Consider the following 14932-nt stretch of genomic DNA (forward strand, 5'->3'; position numbering starts at 1 on the left):
CATGGCCGAGGTAAGCCACAAGCACAATTTGCCCATTACTGCAGCAGGCCAGAACGAACGGGGCGCACCAGTTACGGTGTGTGTATACTGGGAGTCTATGTCGCTTTGCGGACTGCAGGGAGCAAATGCTTACCTCGAGGGACTGCTTACCAATGCAACTGACCAGGCCCCCACATCTGAGAAACGTAACACAGTTACCACAGCCAAGTGTGGCAGCAAAACCAGATTCTGCAATCAATCACTTCACTGTAGCTTGCACAAAGACCCAGGCTATCAAGGAAGAGGAGCAATCATCAACGAGACTAGGAATACGGAAAATGAGAAAGCTTGCATTCAAGAGAGAAGCCACTCTGCTCTGCAAGCATTGAAGGCTAAAAACATCAAGAAAAGTAAAATGGTGCATAGCACATGTGCATAGGTTAATGCAAGACACATGCCGATGCTGCATCAGCTATTTCAGGAGAGGAATTGCGCATGACAACATACACTAGAAGATACTGCTACAGATATGTTAGGCTGCTAGACAGTGACTGGTATTAAGTATCAGCGAAGAATCGGTTGACCTTTATATTTGGATGAGGATGAATGACCTCTAACAAAAATGGGCAATGAGAAAGCTTGCCTTTATAGAAGAAAAATTACGCTTGGCACAAATGGAATTAACATGGCTAGGAAGCTGATTAAGGGCAAACTGATGGAACTCAATCTTTTGGCCAGCGTCGTCCGTGCTTGGTCAGATGTTGCAGGTCCACCTGAAGACGAAGAATTTCTAGAAAGTCCTTTTTGAGTTACCTGGATGACTCAACCAAATGTCCGTGCTGGTGGAATGGTGGCTGAAGCTCTTTTCAGTCTTGACACAGTCCTCTGCAGACTTGATATCTCATTCATATTCTTCTGCATGTGCTTCTTTGTTCTTGGTGTAAAAGCCTTGCAAATTCGGCTCCAGCCCCTTCCTGTTGGCGCAGATAGGAGCTCCTGTGATGACCAAGATGTGCTTGGCATAGACTCTGTTGAGGCAAAACGGTGACACATGAGATACAGCACAGATTAGCCAAATTTATGTGTGTTTTATATGTTCGAACCAATTATACTGAACCATAAATATGAACAAACATTCATATCTGCTGCAAACAGCAAGCCAATACAGCATATATCAAACATATTTATTTCTGAACCATGTGTTGTTTACCTTGTAGTAGTAGCCAATGTCCACACAATGACCTTGTTGTAGCAGGCAGCAGCTTCTGTTTAGTGCGTGGAGTGTGTTGCTTTATACTGGTGCCGTCTTCATTACTGCATGTCTGGAACAGAAATTTTGACTGAATCAGAAATTGAAAAAGCAAAGTTTTAAAATGCAAAAAGGTGTGACATATATGTTGTAATGATTTGCGACTACAGAACACATGCAAATGTAGACTGTCTGTTCTAGGGTGCTTAATCAGCATGTTAAATAAATATTGCTATTGTCCATAAAATTGATGTCTGCCTAACTACAATGCATGTCACAGCTCAAGTACTATTAAGATCACAAATGAGAACATTTGTGGGTTCATTTATACACTAGAAGTGATCACACTGCTAGTTCCACAAGCAAATGCATGAAAGTCATGAAGCTATTAGAACTGATGCATTATTTTTCTGCACGAACGTGATGCACCGCTTCACTACTGCAAAAATAAATGCCCTACGGTAAACCAATCTGAACAGCAAGAACATTTGGAACCAACAAGTACGAAATATGGGTGAATTATCATGCTTGCAACTGTTTAATACATTAAATTCTGTACTTTCGCTTTATTTTACCAAAGGATTATTCGGTTTTGTGGACGAAAGACGTTGCCGGCCGACTCGAAAAAAATGTTTAATATGTATATTGATAAGGCTACTCAGTCACCTACAACCACGGCTACAATAACATGAAAAATGAGACGCGCGTTCCGATATCGCTCTTTCTTTCCTGGTTGTGTGTGTAAACCAAACGACAGCCTCGCAAGTAAAGGTTTATTTAGGAAACAGCAACTGAGATCCTCACTGCCCATATGTAATGCAGGATCTAGTTCGTTAACTTGTGCCCGCCTGGAAGGTAATGACAATGATATTATATAACGATTCAAGCAGCGGTGTTAAACGACTCACCGTTATTGCCGTTGTCAGCCGCAGCAAAATCCAGCTCCCGTTTCGATGCAGACCTGTTCCGAATGGCTCACGACCGAAACCCAACTGCCGGGCTTACATGTCCGCTTGCAAACACGTAACTTCACCCCAAGTTAAATAACGCGAGAAATCGAAGCGCAAGAAACTAGTTTTAGAAACAAAGCAGTCTTGAGTGTACGAACGAATGAATCCGTGCCGCCGTGCACTCGGAAATACCGGTAAAAATTTTAAATCCAGGCCAGAGGTCACGTGAAAGATCGATGATGCTGAACGCTATTTGCGTTTATAATGGCGAAGAAACAATAAACTTACTAACAAAGAGCACAATATCTAATTAGCAATGATAATTTCGCCCTGTTTTTATGTAAAAGAAAATGCTTCGGTAATTGTAAGAGAAAGTTTGTAAGATAAAATTGCGCTTATTACGACGCCTCTACCGGGAAATGTTGGAACTAACGAACGAATCCCGAAAGTGATGCTACTACGTCGGCTTTGTTAGCAGCGGCGCGCGGTCGATTTTTTCGCCCTCTGTGGCCATTTGTTGAACTTGAGAGTGTGCTACCCCTGTTGGGGCGCTGTCAGGAGGCGGCGCAGTAGCGCCGCCTGGCCATGGTTTTCTCGTCTATAGCGTGACGTGTTTCCTGATTCCAATTTTCGCCGAGTGTCCGCTCTTGTTCAATCCCTTTCTCTATGGCGACAGGCTGATTGGATGGATGCTATGAGCGTCGGTGTTGAAACGGGGTTGTGGGTGGCGCCACCAACAGGGCGCTTGGGGCCAGGTAATGGCTCGGCCAGCGTCATCTGAGGATTTGATCGGCTGCCTAAGTGCGCATAGCTGTTACAAGACAAATAGAACCACGGATAAGTCGATATTGTAAGCTATAGCTTGGCATAAAAAGAAATTCTATAACGCATTTTCAATTTGAATCGATTCTGCTATCTGCGGCCAGCAAAAGCGTTGCCTTCGAGATCTGAAAATGTTATATAAAGCCGTTGCTGTGCTGTTATTCGCACGATTTGCACTTCGGTTACCTCTCCTAAAACCAGTGAATTACACATTTCGCTCCTGCCTGTGCTACCTGCTTGGTCACTTCATTTGAAATAACTTCCTGCTGTCGTTATCAACTGTACAACCTCAGATATCGTTGACGCGATCTCCGAGGGACACATGTGCAGTGTGCGATGTTTCAGTGCCCGTTGCTACAGTGTCAGACGGAAAGCATCAAATCTGCTCATGTGGCGCAGCTTACACCGCTGTCGTCCGTATGTTGCTTTCGTGTTAGTGTGTTTATTGTGCGCGGGTTGCACTCCTGTCGTCCGCGCCTTCTGTGTTGATCGTACGACCCACGAAGATTCCTCAAAAAACCCACATGTCTCGGCAGCGTGAATTTGTCCTATGTGGTATGTGCCAAGAATGTGCGCTGGCGTACGATGTGCTTGCAACCAAGTACTACAGTGCGTTTCAGGAAATAGACGCTGCCGCTTACGCGCAGTTTTCCTTCTCATGATCATGTCAATCTGCACAATTGCCGGTTGCCACTTATAGACAAGTAACACAGCCGAGATATCAAACTACGCAGAACAAGGCATATGCTATATGTTTGCACTGTTCACGAAATGTGATAACGGGGTAACACGAACTCACAGCGCTGTTTAAAAAAGAAAAGAAAATGACGACGCTGTTTTGTGCCAAGCCCTGATTTTTCGGAATCGTTTCCAGAGTACTCGGCGCTCCCGCTGTGTAATACCGTTTTTTTCATTTTTGCCTCTCAGACTGCCCCCAACGATGAATCTGAACCACTCTCACCATAGGCCAAGGGTCCGAGTGCCTTAATTAACTATGTTCTAATTAACGGTACCTTAATTAACGTCGTCTTCATTAACACCAGTGGTCATAGGTCCGACTCCCACCTCTAGTCATGGGTCCAAGTGCTTTAAGTACATCTTAATTAATTGTACTTTAATTAATGCCGCCTTCATTAACATCAAAGTTCGTGGGCACGACTCCCACACAAGATGATGGGTACACGTGCTTTAATTATATATTAATTAAATGTGCCTTAATTAGCATCACCTTTAACAACAGAGGTCGGGGGACCGAGTGTCTTAATTGACTATGCGTTAATTAGCAGTACCTTAGTTAACATCGCCTTTATTAACAACAAAGGTCGTGGGGTCGATTCCAAAACAAGGTGATGGGTTCGAGTGACTTAATTGCTATATCTTAATTAACCGTGTCTTAATTAGCATCGCCTTCATTAACAAAGGTCGTGGGTTCGGGTGCCTTAAGTAACTATCCTAACTGTGCCTGAATTAACATCGCCTTCATTAACACCAAAGATCGTGGATTCGCGTGCCTTAATTAACTATATAATGATTAACTGCTCCTTAAGATAACATCGCCTTCCTTAATACCAAATGTCAAGCGTTCGACTTCCACTAAGGGTCGTGGGTTCGAGTGAATTAATTAGCTATATCTTAAATAACTGGCTTAATTACCTGTGCCTTCATCAACACCAAAGGTCATGTGTTCGTAGCCTTAATTACCATCAAAGGTAGTGGGTTCGACTCCCATGGAAGGTTGAGAGTTTGTAACCTCTTTGTACATCGTATGCTCTAACCGACAATGCCGGATTTTCCGCCACATGAGCCATTTATTGCTATCGCATTACAAAGACATTTTCACGACTTGACATCGTACACATTGATATATGATGTACTTTGACATTAAAAATAACACAAAAAGCTGTATACTCTTCTCCTCAGAAATTATAAGGTGCATTGTCATTTCAGTCTCTGATGTGCTTGTGATGCCAAATAACATTAGACGATGCATTTCTTATGAATGTCTGATGTCACATTAGGAACACACAACGTTGTCTACGGAAATCCATGGTTCATTTTCATAAGGGCTGGTTGGCCGATATCGGGGAATTGGGATGGAGTCGCTTCGGGTTTATGGCAAGCAGGGCCTTTTTCTCGTGGCTGCAGTCTGTCTTCGACAGATGTATCCGATGCAGGCGAGTCAGCTTCCGTGGAGGGAGTGTCTGCCGAGTTCTTGGGAATGGCGCAGAAGAGGAATCATGGGCTGCTCAGGAACAGGAAACCTTGCCACTAAAAGATGGTCTACGTGAACAAACCGTTCTTGGTTGTGTATGTTCACAACATAAGTCACAGCAATGATTCGTCTGTCGATTATACCAATAATCAATGCTGGTTCACCTGGGATGCGATCGCGCAAACAACTCGCTTTTCCGTTCGTTCTGTCTGGCAGCGACATCACAAAGTGGGCCGTATACAAGGTATGTGAGAACAGGAGGGAGAGCAAAGACAATAAACGAGCAAGCTCAGCCCCGGAAATTTGCGTCGCCGATTCGGGCTTCGATTGGGGACGATCTATCTAGTACAAAACGTCTGTAATGCTTAATAATTAAACACGTAATATGAGAAAAGGTTGTTGCTGTTGCAGCATATAATCTGCGCCGGAAATTTCATGCGAGAGTTGAAAACTAATTTAAGCGGCATATATTTTGGTTTAGTCCGCTAGATGGTATCGCACACGCCAAAAAAAATTGGAGGGAGCCCGCAGTTTACATGGCTGGTTCTCGCCTGCGAATCGACGAGATGTCTTCGCACAAGAATTACAGACTGGGTCCGCACGTGTGGCCGCACCAACGCGAATTGTTGGTCGCCTTCATGGAGGGTCACCTATACTTTGTACGAGCATCGTGCCTGCTCAGCCCAGAATGCACGTTCGAGGGTAGGTGGCAGCTATGGACCGAGCTTGCCGCCCTATTGAATGCTGCAGGCCCGGCCACGAAGACTGCGGAGCAAAGGCAGGTGTTTTGGCGGAAGGAGATTTTTCTCTCCCGTCGAGATGCCGCAGCTCCTTCCGCAAGTCAAAGGTGAGTGCGAGGAGTGGTTCTGTTGCTATCGATGTTAACATTGCTGTCCCTAATTACAGCGGCACGGGTGGAGGCCGCCTTCCCGGCCTTCGTGGCCGTGTCCTCGGCCTGATCGGCACCTCCACGGTCACGGGAGTGCGCGAGCCTTTTCAGCCACCCGAAGAAGTAAGCCATGGACAAACGAATCAAAAATCGGAGGACGCGCCAGAAAATTACTCTAGTTGCATCGTGCGTACTGCATCGCGTAGGCAATGTTTTACTTCGGTCACGCGGGGCGCTTTCTTTCGCGATCGCGCGCAGTTTGGATGGAATTTCTCGACAGCAATTGGCTCCTTTCATTCTGCGGAAAGGACACAATCGAAATCGAGAATTTGTGTCCCGATCGGTATCTATTTAGACCTAAAGCGCCTGTGTGACACTGGTATAACCATATACTTTTTCTCCCTTTATGGGCATGTCTCTGCTGCTGGCATGCACAAGACGGTTTACTACTGGGACTTCACGAGATTTTTTTTTCTGCTGTCATGATTCTACGTTAGTTGCACATTGGCAGGAGCAGGTTATGCAAACTTTTGAGAACTGCTTGTTCGCGTCTTATACGTAAAGCAGCCCACGATGGAAGCAACCGTGGCGACCGAGTCTGTGTGCGCCACGGCTGGCACAAGCGGCCTTTCATGTGAAAGCAAGCTTTTGCTCTTCGCTGTTGCCTTGCTGTTTGTGGCATCTGTTTCGTCTATAAGGAGTGCAAACTATTTATACTCTAACCGCTGTGTGAATGTACCCTTTATGACCAATACAGGAGCACTGCGGCAGCCAGAGGTCCCTGCAGAGCCGCTGCCCGAACGCCTCCAACTGCACAGTCTACAGGTGGCCCTAGCACAGTGACATCCAGTAAGTGAAAAGGAAATATCCTGAAATGTCACAGCTTGAATGCACTGGACGTAACGTAGTTGTGTGTTTAGTTCATCATAAAGTGGCACGTTTTTCAGACTATCAACCCCGGGTACACCTCCGGTCTCCTGGTCCCCGTCGGTTCTCCCACCGGGAGGCCCTGGTACAACGCCTGGGCGACGACTACGGCAGAAGCGTCGTGCAGAACGGCGAAACAAATGAAGTGCGTATGCCTTTGTCTGTTTATATGGTGGAGCATAAAAGAAGGACAGTAGACAGGTGGAATGATTTTTAGGAATTTTATGAGCTGCGCAGAGGGACGCTAACTCACATACATGGCTAAGACATGTTTGAATTGCTGAACTGAAAAAAAAAACTAGCAAAGGACCGAGGGAGAGTCACGAGAACGTCATCGTACACTATATACATGGTCAAATACACGGACACTTGCAATCATTAACACAACGTACCAGCTTCATACACAGTCATCACTGCCATTAGCATTTCCGTAATGAGGCAATCACTGAGGGGACGAGAGAACAGGGACACTTGCGATCAATCACACAATAACAGCTTCATACATTCCAATTTCCACTAAAACTGTTTTTTAGCAGTTTCACAAACATGGCAAGTTGCCTGTAATAAATCACGCGTTTTAAAACGCTGCCGCATATGACTTACTCTTTTAAAACCATGGCCGCACATTTTCAAGTAGTAGTTAATCAATTTTGGCCCGTATGCTGTAATTACACCACAGATTTGATTGCGCGTGCTGATTGTGATAGTTCTCCCCTTTCACATAAAAATTCATGTGGGAAACATTTCTCCCAAGACAGCGGCGTAAATTGAATCACGTATGGAAAACGCACCTACAATGTTCCGGATCCTTCGCCTTCATGATTATTTGCACAGCTCACACTTCCTACTTAGCCTACACATCACCCATAAGCTTTCCTTTATTTTGCACACTTAAAAAACTATGGTTTGCATAGTTCAGTGAGGACAACGGAGAACAGAATCCCCGACAAGCTATTCAAACACAAAATGGGGAAGAGGGTTCATTAATGATTTGCAATGCTTGTAATTAAGGCAGTAACAGGAAAGCTTTGCCGCACAATACACTCATGACTGGCTAACTCGTTCTGGAAGGCACGGAAACATCCCGCATAATGGCAGCGCTACAGCTTGCAATGCTTAAATAAATATTTTTACACAGCGTCCAATACATGCTTTCGCGAAAAATGGAATAGTGGGCATATCATTATTTTGTGCAGTGACACATGTCATCGTCGCTTGCTCATTTGAAATCCCAAACTCATTGCGATGTGATGCGTTAACTTTCCAGCCATGCGATAGCTTAAAAGTACAAATGGTATTTATATTTCTTTGCAGACCTACATGAAAAGCAACAACAAATAACAGATACAATGGTGCTGACAGAGACAACAATACAGAAAGTGTTCTTGTCTCCATAATTGATGAACATGTGGTGATTTGAATGAGCATACGTGTAGTTGAGCGCCTTTATAACTAAAGTGCTTGGGACATCCAAATTCATGCTTTTTACACCTCAATTTGTAAAGTTCGCGCGCAGCACGCCTCACACAATAAACCGAACATAATTACTCTTTCGTTATACAGGTCACTTGGCTCTAGAGGTGCTTGACCGATTGTGCGGGAATGCATGCTGACGTAAGGATTTTTCTCTAGCTTGTTCGTGGTATCCACCAGGGAATGGACCGGCTGGCTGCAGCTACTGAGCGGCTCGTGGCTGCTGTCAAGTGGCAGGCTAACCAAGTTGCTGAGGCACTGCGGCGAGCGGGCCAGCTTTCGTAGCTTCTGGCCCAGCTTATGCAGGAAGCAGTGGCTGCCAGAAGGCAATCAATTTAAATACCTGTATATTTCTTGCCATCCTTAATATTTATATCAATAAAACTAGTAGGTTTATTAGGTTTTAAGTACTTATTCATTTGCATTCATTATAATAATTTTATCTCATTTTGTCCATTTAAATAGTTTTCTTTAGTTTTGAGATGTTACATGTTTGAGATGTTACTCCAAGACAGTTGAAATAAAACAACAGTTACCTTATTTCCGTTATGTGCACATGAAATTGCATACTATTGCTATAACTGTAAGATTAGTATTTTTTAGTATATTTTAGCAAGCATAATTATTATGTTTATGGTGTTTCAGTCAAATGAGTTAGATGGCAGTCATGCTAGTGTTTGCTCTTTCTCTACTTAGTGTGGCGCATTGAGGTCTAATTTTTTTTTTTTCTTGCAAGGTTCCACATCCAGCGTGTACTTGACATCACTACATGGCTGCTTTTGAAGTGTGTTACACGTTACGTATAGTGAAGCTCACTCTTGAATGGAAATCATTATTTGATGCCTTACGGGGATTCTCCAGCCAGAAGCTGGTACTTTGTATGCGGAGAAAAACACTGTCTTAGTCATATTCTTTTCAACTACATCATGTTATTCCTGCCATTTAGATACAAGTACAGAGTGCTAGTCAGGCTAGCTTGATGTTTTTTATTTGCATGCCTACCACTTTGGTAATGAGCGGGCAATAAGTGTTACATGAAGCACTTCTGGCAAGCCACATAGGCTACTGCTGTAATATTCTTTTGCTACTGCTTCTATCTAATTTTATATCAGCCAAGCTGCAGCTATAAAGTGCATTACTACCCCGCAGAGGCGTCTGCGTCAGCAGGCATTTGGTGTGTTGCGACACCGAGTACCCGAGCACACGAGGGTTGGACCCTCCTGCGTCTAACCATGCGTGGCTTAGCCATGTCCGGGGAAAAGGGGATCCTGAGGGTTGAGCTAATGCCGACTGTTTGGACCTTTACAGCCCCTCGGAGGCGGCGGCAACACACCCCTTTAGCCTCGTCTTCATGTAGACGGTGCCCCCAGAATGACCCACCCAGGGGAAATCGGTAGTTGCCTTTTCCTATCCTCCGCTCCAATCTTCGTCTTTCTCTCTAGCCTTTAAATATTTCCTGTCTGTATAGACAGGTTCTGCTTCCTGCGATTGCATACGTGTCTCCGGTGTGGTGACCGGTGTTTCCGCCGTCTTACTGGACCACCCACATTTTATTTGTGCAGCGCTCCGTTCTCGCAGCTTCGACCGGCGCATATCATACCACGCCCCCCACGGCGCTGCATATTCTTGCCAACTGTCCACCGCTGAATGTGGAGCTGGATCGGTTGGCGGCGAAATTTTCCATTTTTGTGCGCCGCCTATTACCTCACTACAGCCAGGACACATTTTATCCGAACTCCATCGCGCGTTCCAACGCCCAATGGTCGCATTACCCTCGCGCTGCGTGTCGGTTTTCGTTCGAGCGCTGGAATCCCGGCCAGGCTGCCATTATTTCGTCCTCGCCTGTCTACCATCTGTACACCGACGGCGCCTTCATGGGTCTCGCCGCTGGAGCAGCTTTTGTGGTATTCGACCTGCGCGGCCGGCTCCTCGCAGTGCGAAAGTATATGGCGGAAAACGCCCAAAACCGCGTAAAGTGCTGAGACTATCGCTTTTGCAGAAGCTCTGGCATTCATTGCGAAATTGTGCGGAAAGGTTGCGGTGCACATCTGTACTGATTGCCTGTCTATTTTGACGGCGCTTTCGCACCTTTCTGTCACGGATAAGCGCATTTGGCAATTTCAAAAAATCCTGCGCTTCCAAGAAGCCGTAGGTCGCCGGGTCCTCCTCTACCACGTCCGTGGACACCGAAGCGTGGTGGGAAATCAGCTGGCAGACGTGGCAGCGTCGTCCGCGATGGTCACCGCCCTCGTTCGTTTGTGTCTTGCTTCCGCGGGATCGGTCCGGACTCCATTATTTAAAACATGTCAACATCCCTGGCATTGATACTGGCAGCGCGAAGGCACAGGCACTAGTCTTTATAAATGGGTCCGTAGTGTCTAAGCGATTCCGCGGTGTTTCCCCCCGACCCGTCTTTTGACCCATTTCTTCACTGGGCATGGACACTTTTCATGCTACCTACATCGCTTCCATCTTATCACCTCTGATAGGTGCGCGTGCGGCGCTGCTTTTGTGGATGAGACACATTACTTCGATGAGGCACAGTACCGCGCAAATTGCGTCGCAATTGCGAACCCTCTTGCACCTCGAAAATGTTCCCCCTGACGTCGGTCCCACCTTGATTCAATCAAAACGATCCCACACCCTGCTCCAGCAACTGGTACACCTCATCACTTTTTCTGTTTCTTCCTCTTCAGCTCCTGCTTCTACCGCTCTTCCCGATGCGCAAGAGCCCCCTCCTCCGCCTCTCTCATGTTTCAATGTTTCATATTTCTTTTGTATGACTGCTCTTTGCCATCCACACTGTTTAAGCCAACTATGGCGGGGCTTTCCCGTGCTGGATGGCTCTAACTGCATGCTTCATTCTCATTTTTCTTCGCTTTCCCTTCACCTCTGTTCTCATTCTCCATGTGGCACCCACCCTGTGCTAGAACTTTGCAGAGCGCCACCCTGATGGGCCTCACGGTGACAATACTTCGCACTACCCTGCCTACCAGACCACTGGCATCGAGTCGAGGTGGCAGGCGTCCGGCAGAGATGAAGGAGACACCAGCGCATGTGAAATGATGCAATAAAAGCACGTTTTGCGGGACCCTGCACGGGCGGCGGCGGCTAGCCCTGGGGGTGGTCTACGTTTTGGTCTGGGTGCTTCCTGCAGGCAATAATTTTACCGGAGGCAGTTTTCAGAGAGCCTTCTCATAATGCCTTTTCCACCCACTAAATTATCTATTTAACTTTTCATTTCTGACATTTCAAAGCTTACCTCCGCCTGTTTTTTTTTATTATATTGGGTTTTTATAAATTTAGTTTGGGTTACCTCTGCAGCCCCTTTTTATTTATTTTTAATTGGCCCTTGTGCCTGCTATATCTGTCTCGGGGTGCAGGCTTAACCATCTTTAAAAAATTATTTTCATTGTTTGGAGACACAATAAAGCAAGTAAAAGAGATGCTTGAAGACGGCGTTATCAAATCTTAAAAGAGCTTATCATCGTCTCCGGTCGTTCCTGCCAAAAGAAAGACGGAACGCTACGCTTCTGTGTCGAGTACCGGAAGGTCAACAACGTAACTAAAGAGGACGTGTGCCCACTGCCACTGTATCAACGATTCGTTAGATAGACTGCGGCGCGCCCAGTATTTTTCGTCACTCGACTTGAAAAGCGGATACTGACAGATCCAGGTAGACGAAAGAGACCGCGAAAAAACTGTCTTTGTGAATCCCGAAGGCCTCTATGAATTTCGAGTGCTCCCTTCCGGCTTGTGTTCAGCTCCAGCTACGTTCCAACGAATGATGGATACTGTCCTCTCTGGACTGAAGTGGTAGACATGTCTCCTGTATCTCGATGACGTAGTAGTCTTTTCTGAAATATTTCAGCAACATCTTCTATGCCTGTGTAATGTGCTACAAGCTATCCGATCAGCTGATATCCCGCTTAAACCCAAAAAGAGCCACATTGGCTATGAAGAGCTCACGTTTTTTGGACACGTCGTAAGTGCTAGAGGAGTCCAACCTGATCCCGACAAGCTTGCTGCGGTAACCGCTTTTCCTCCTCCTACTGACAAGAAGGCCGTTCGGCGTTTCCTAGGTTTGTGTGTGTATTATCCCCACTTCATTGAAAATTTCTCGAAGATAGCGGAACCACTGACTCGCCTTACAAGGGATGACACGCCATTTGCCTTGACAAATGAGCAACAGGTAGCTTTCGCTGAACTACGAGAACCTATGTAGTCAGAACACATCCTGGCACATTTTGACGACGACGCTGACACCGAAGTACATACTGACGCCAGTAACGTCGGTCTTGGCGCAGTACTCGTAAAACTTCAAGACGGCAATGAAAGAGTAATAGCTTATGCTAGCCGCTCGCTGTCGCGTGCCGAAGCGAACTACTCTACCACAGAAAAAGAGTGTCTCGCGGTTGTGTGCGCAATCACAAAGTTTCGCCCTTATCTCTACGGCCGTTCTTTCAAAGTGGTGACTGACCACCATACCCTGCCTTGGTTGACGAACATACGCGATCCTTTAGGACGATTGGAAAGGTGGAGCTTACGGCTACAGAAATTTGACGTCACTATCGCTTACAAGTCCAACCTCAAGCACGAAGAGGCTGACACACTTTCGTGTACACCCATCGAGTCTGTCAGTCGGGAGTAAGAGGACGATGACGGGTTCCTGGGCGGCATTACTGCATCAGACTTGATAAGACGACAGCCTGAGGACGCTGAAATTCCACCTATCATCGACAACTTAAAGGGCCAGCCAACAGCCATCCCACGCCATCTATGCCGTGTACTTACATCCTGTCTGCGAGACAACGTGCTTTACAAAAAGAAAGCCCGTTCAAATGACCGAGCCTACCTCCTGGTGGTTACAAATGTGTTGCGGGGCGAAAGTCTTTTCACTTGCCATGACGCGCCCACATCTGGCCACTTAGGCTCCTCACGAACGCTTGCCAGAGTACGCGAGATGTATTACTGGCCCGGGCTTTCGGCAATCGTCAAACAGTACGTAAAGGCTGCCGCGAATGTCAGCACAGAAACTCACTGCCCATGAAGCCCGGCGTGTTATTCCAATCCATCGAAACACCTCATAAGCCATTCGACCAAGACGGCTTCGACATTCTTGGGTCTTTTGCTTTGTCAGCCGACGGTAGCAAGTGGGTGATTGTCGTGACAGACTATTTAACCCGTTATGCCGAAACAGAGGCACTCCCACACGCCATGGCATCATGTGCGCAGGAGTGCAGGTCTTCATGTGCCATATTGTCTTGCGGCATCGTGCCCCGTACACTGTAATTACAGACCGAGGGACGGCGTTCAAAACCCAGCTTATGGAGGATTTTTTTTCAGTTGAGCAACACTAGGCATCAAAAAACCACTGCTTGCCGTCCGCACTCCAACGAACTTTCGGAAAATGGCACCTGTAGTACTGGGGACACTGCAAAACAAGAGACCGGAAGGCCAAGAAGGTCCCGCCCGCTGGTCCCGCCGCCGTTGTTTTTCAGAAGCCAGCTGTCCCAATTAAACGTCGTCAGTCCTTTTATAATATAATATAATATAATATAATAGTTTATGTAATAATAGTTTAACAATAATATAATAGTTTATTCACCTGTGTATTTTCTGTACATACTATTGTATATATTACGCTTGTGTTATCCTACTAAAATCACCGCATAATGATTGCACAATTCAAAAATTTAAATAAAAAGCGACAAATACGCCTTTGCAATTACACGCGTTCCCTGTCGTACCATTTGATTTGTTTATGGTCATTGGAATCCATAGCCTGTGGAAAACAAACATGTTGGATCGAAATGCCGAGCCCATAATTTCATCAGCAGCTCATTCTATTCAAACGATCGTCCAAATGACACATCTACACCAAGAAATCGAATTTCGTCAAAGTGGGTATTCTGTATTGGTGAAGCACTTATCCTTGGCCCCATATTAGGGCTGCTTGTGATGATTTACCGCGACCTGAGAAGCGCATTTGAAGAATGAAGAGGAACTCTACGGTGCCCTGCGTATTTGTCTTTGTTGCCGGGCATCTCCAATACACTCCTTAGCTCGTTTATCTGTTTCCGGCAGTAGTCACGAGTGCCTCAAATAAAACTCATGAAACAAAAAATCGGGTGTGCATCAGAAGGTAGAGCGCTTGCTTAGCATGCGGGAGGTACAGGGATTGATACCAAACACCTCCACTGGAGCAGTTTGTTTTCCAGCACGGGAGAAAAGGATTAATGTGGAGTTTAATGCCCCCAAACTCGATAGTGGGTTCTGAGGAACAGTGGGCAGTTCAGGAATAATTTTGACCAGCTGGGCTTCTTGCCTTCCACTTCGACTCCCACCAAATGGCGTGGGTTAGAGCGTCCTAATTAACTCTACCTTAAAAACATGTGCCTTAATTAAATTTAACACTTACAGTCGTGGGT

Source organism: Dermacentor andersoni, chromosome 9 (assembly GCF_023375885.2).
Source record: "Dermacentor andersoni chromosome 9, qqDerAnde1_hic_scaffold, whole genome shotgun sequence".
Classification (NCBI taxonomy): domain Eukaryota; kingdom Metazoa; phylum Arthropoda; class Arachnida; order Ixodida; family Ixodidae; genus Dermacentor; species Dermacentor andersoni.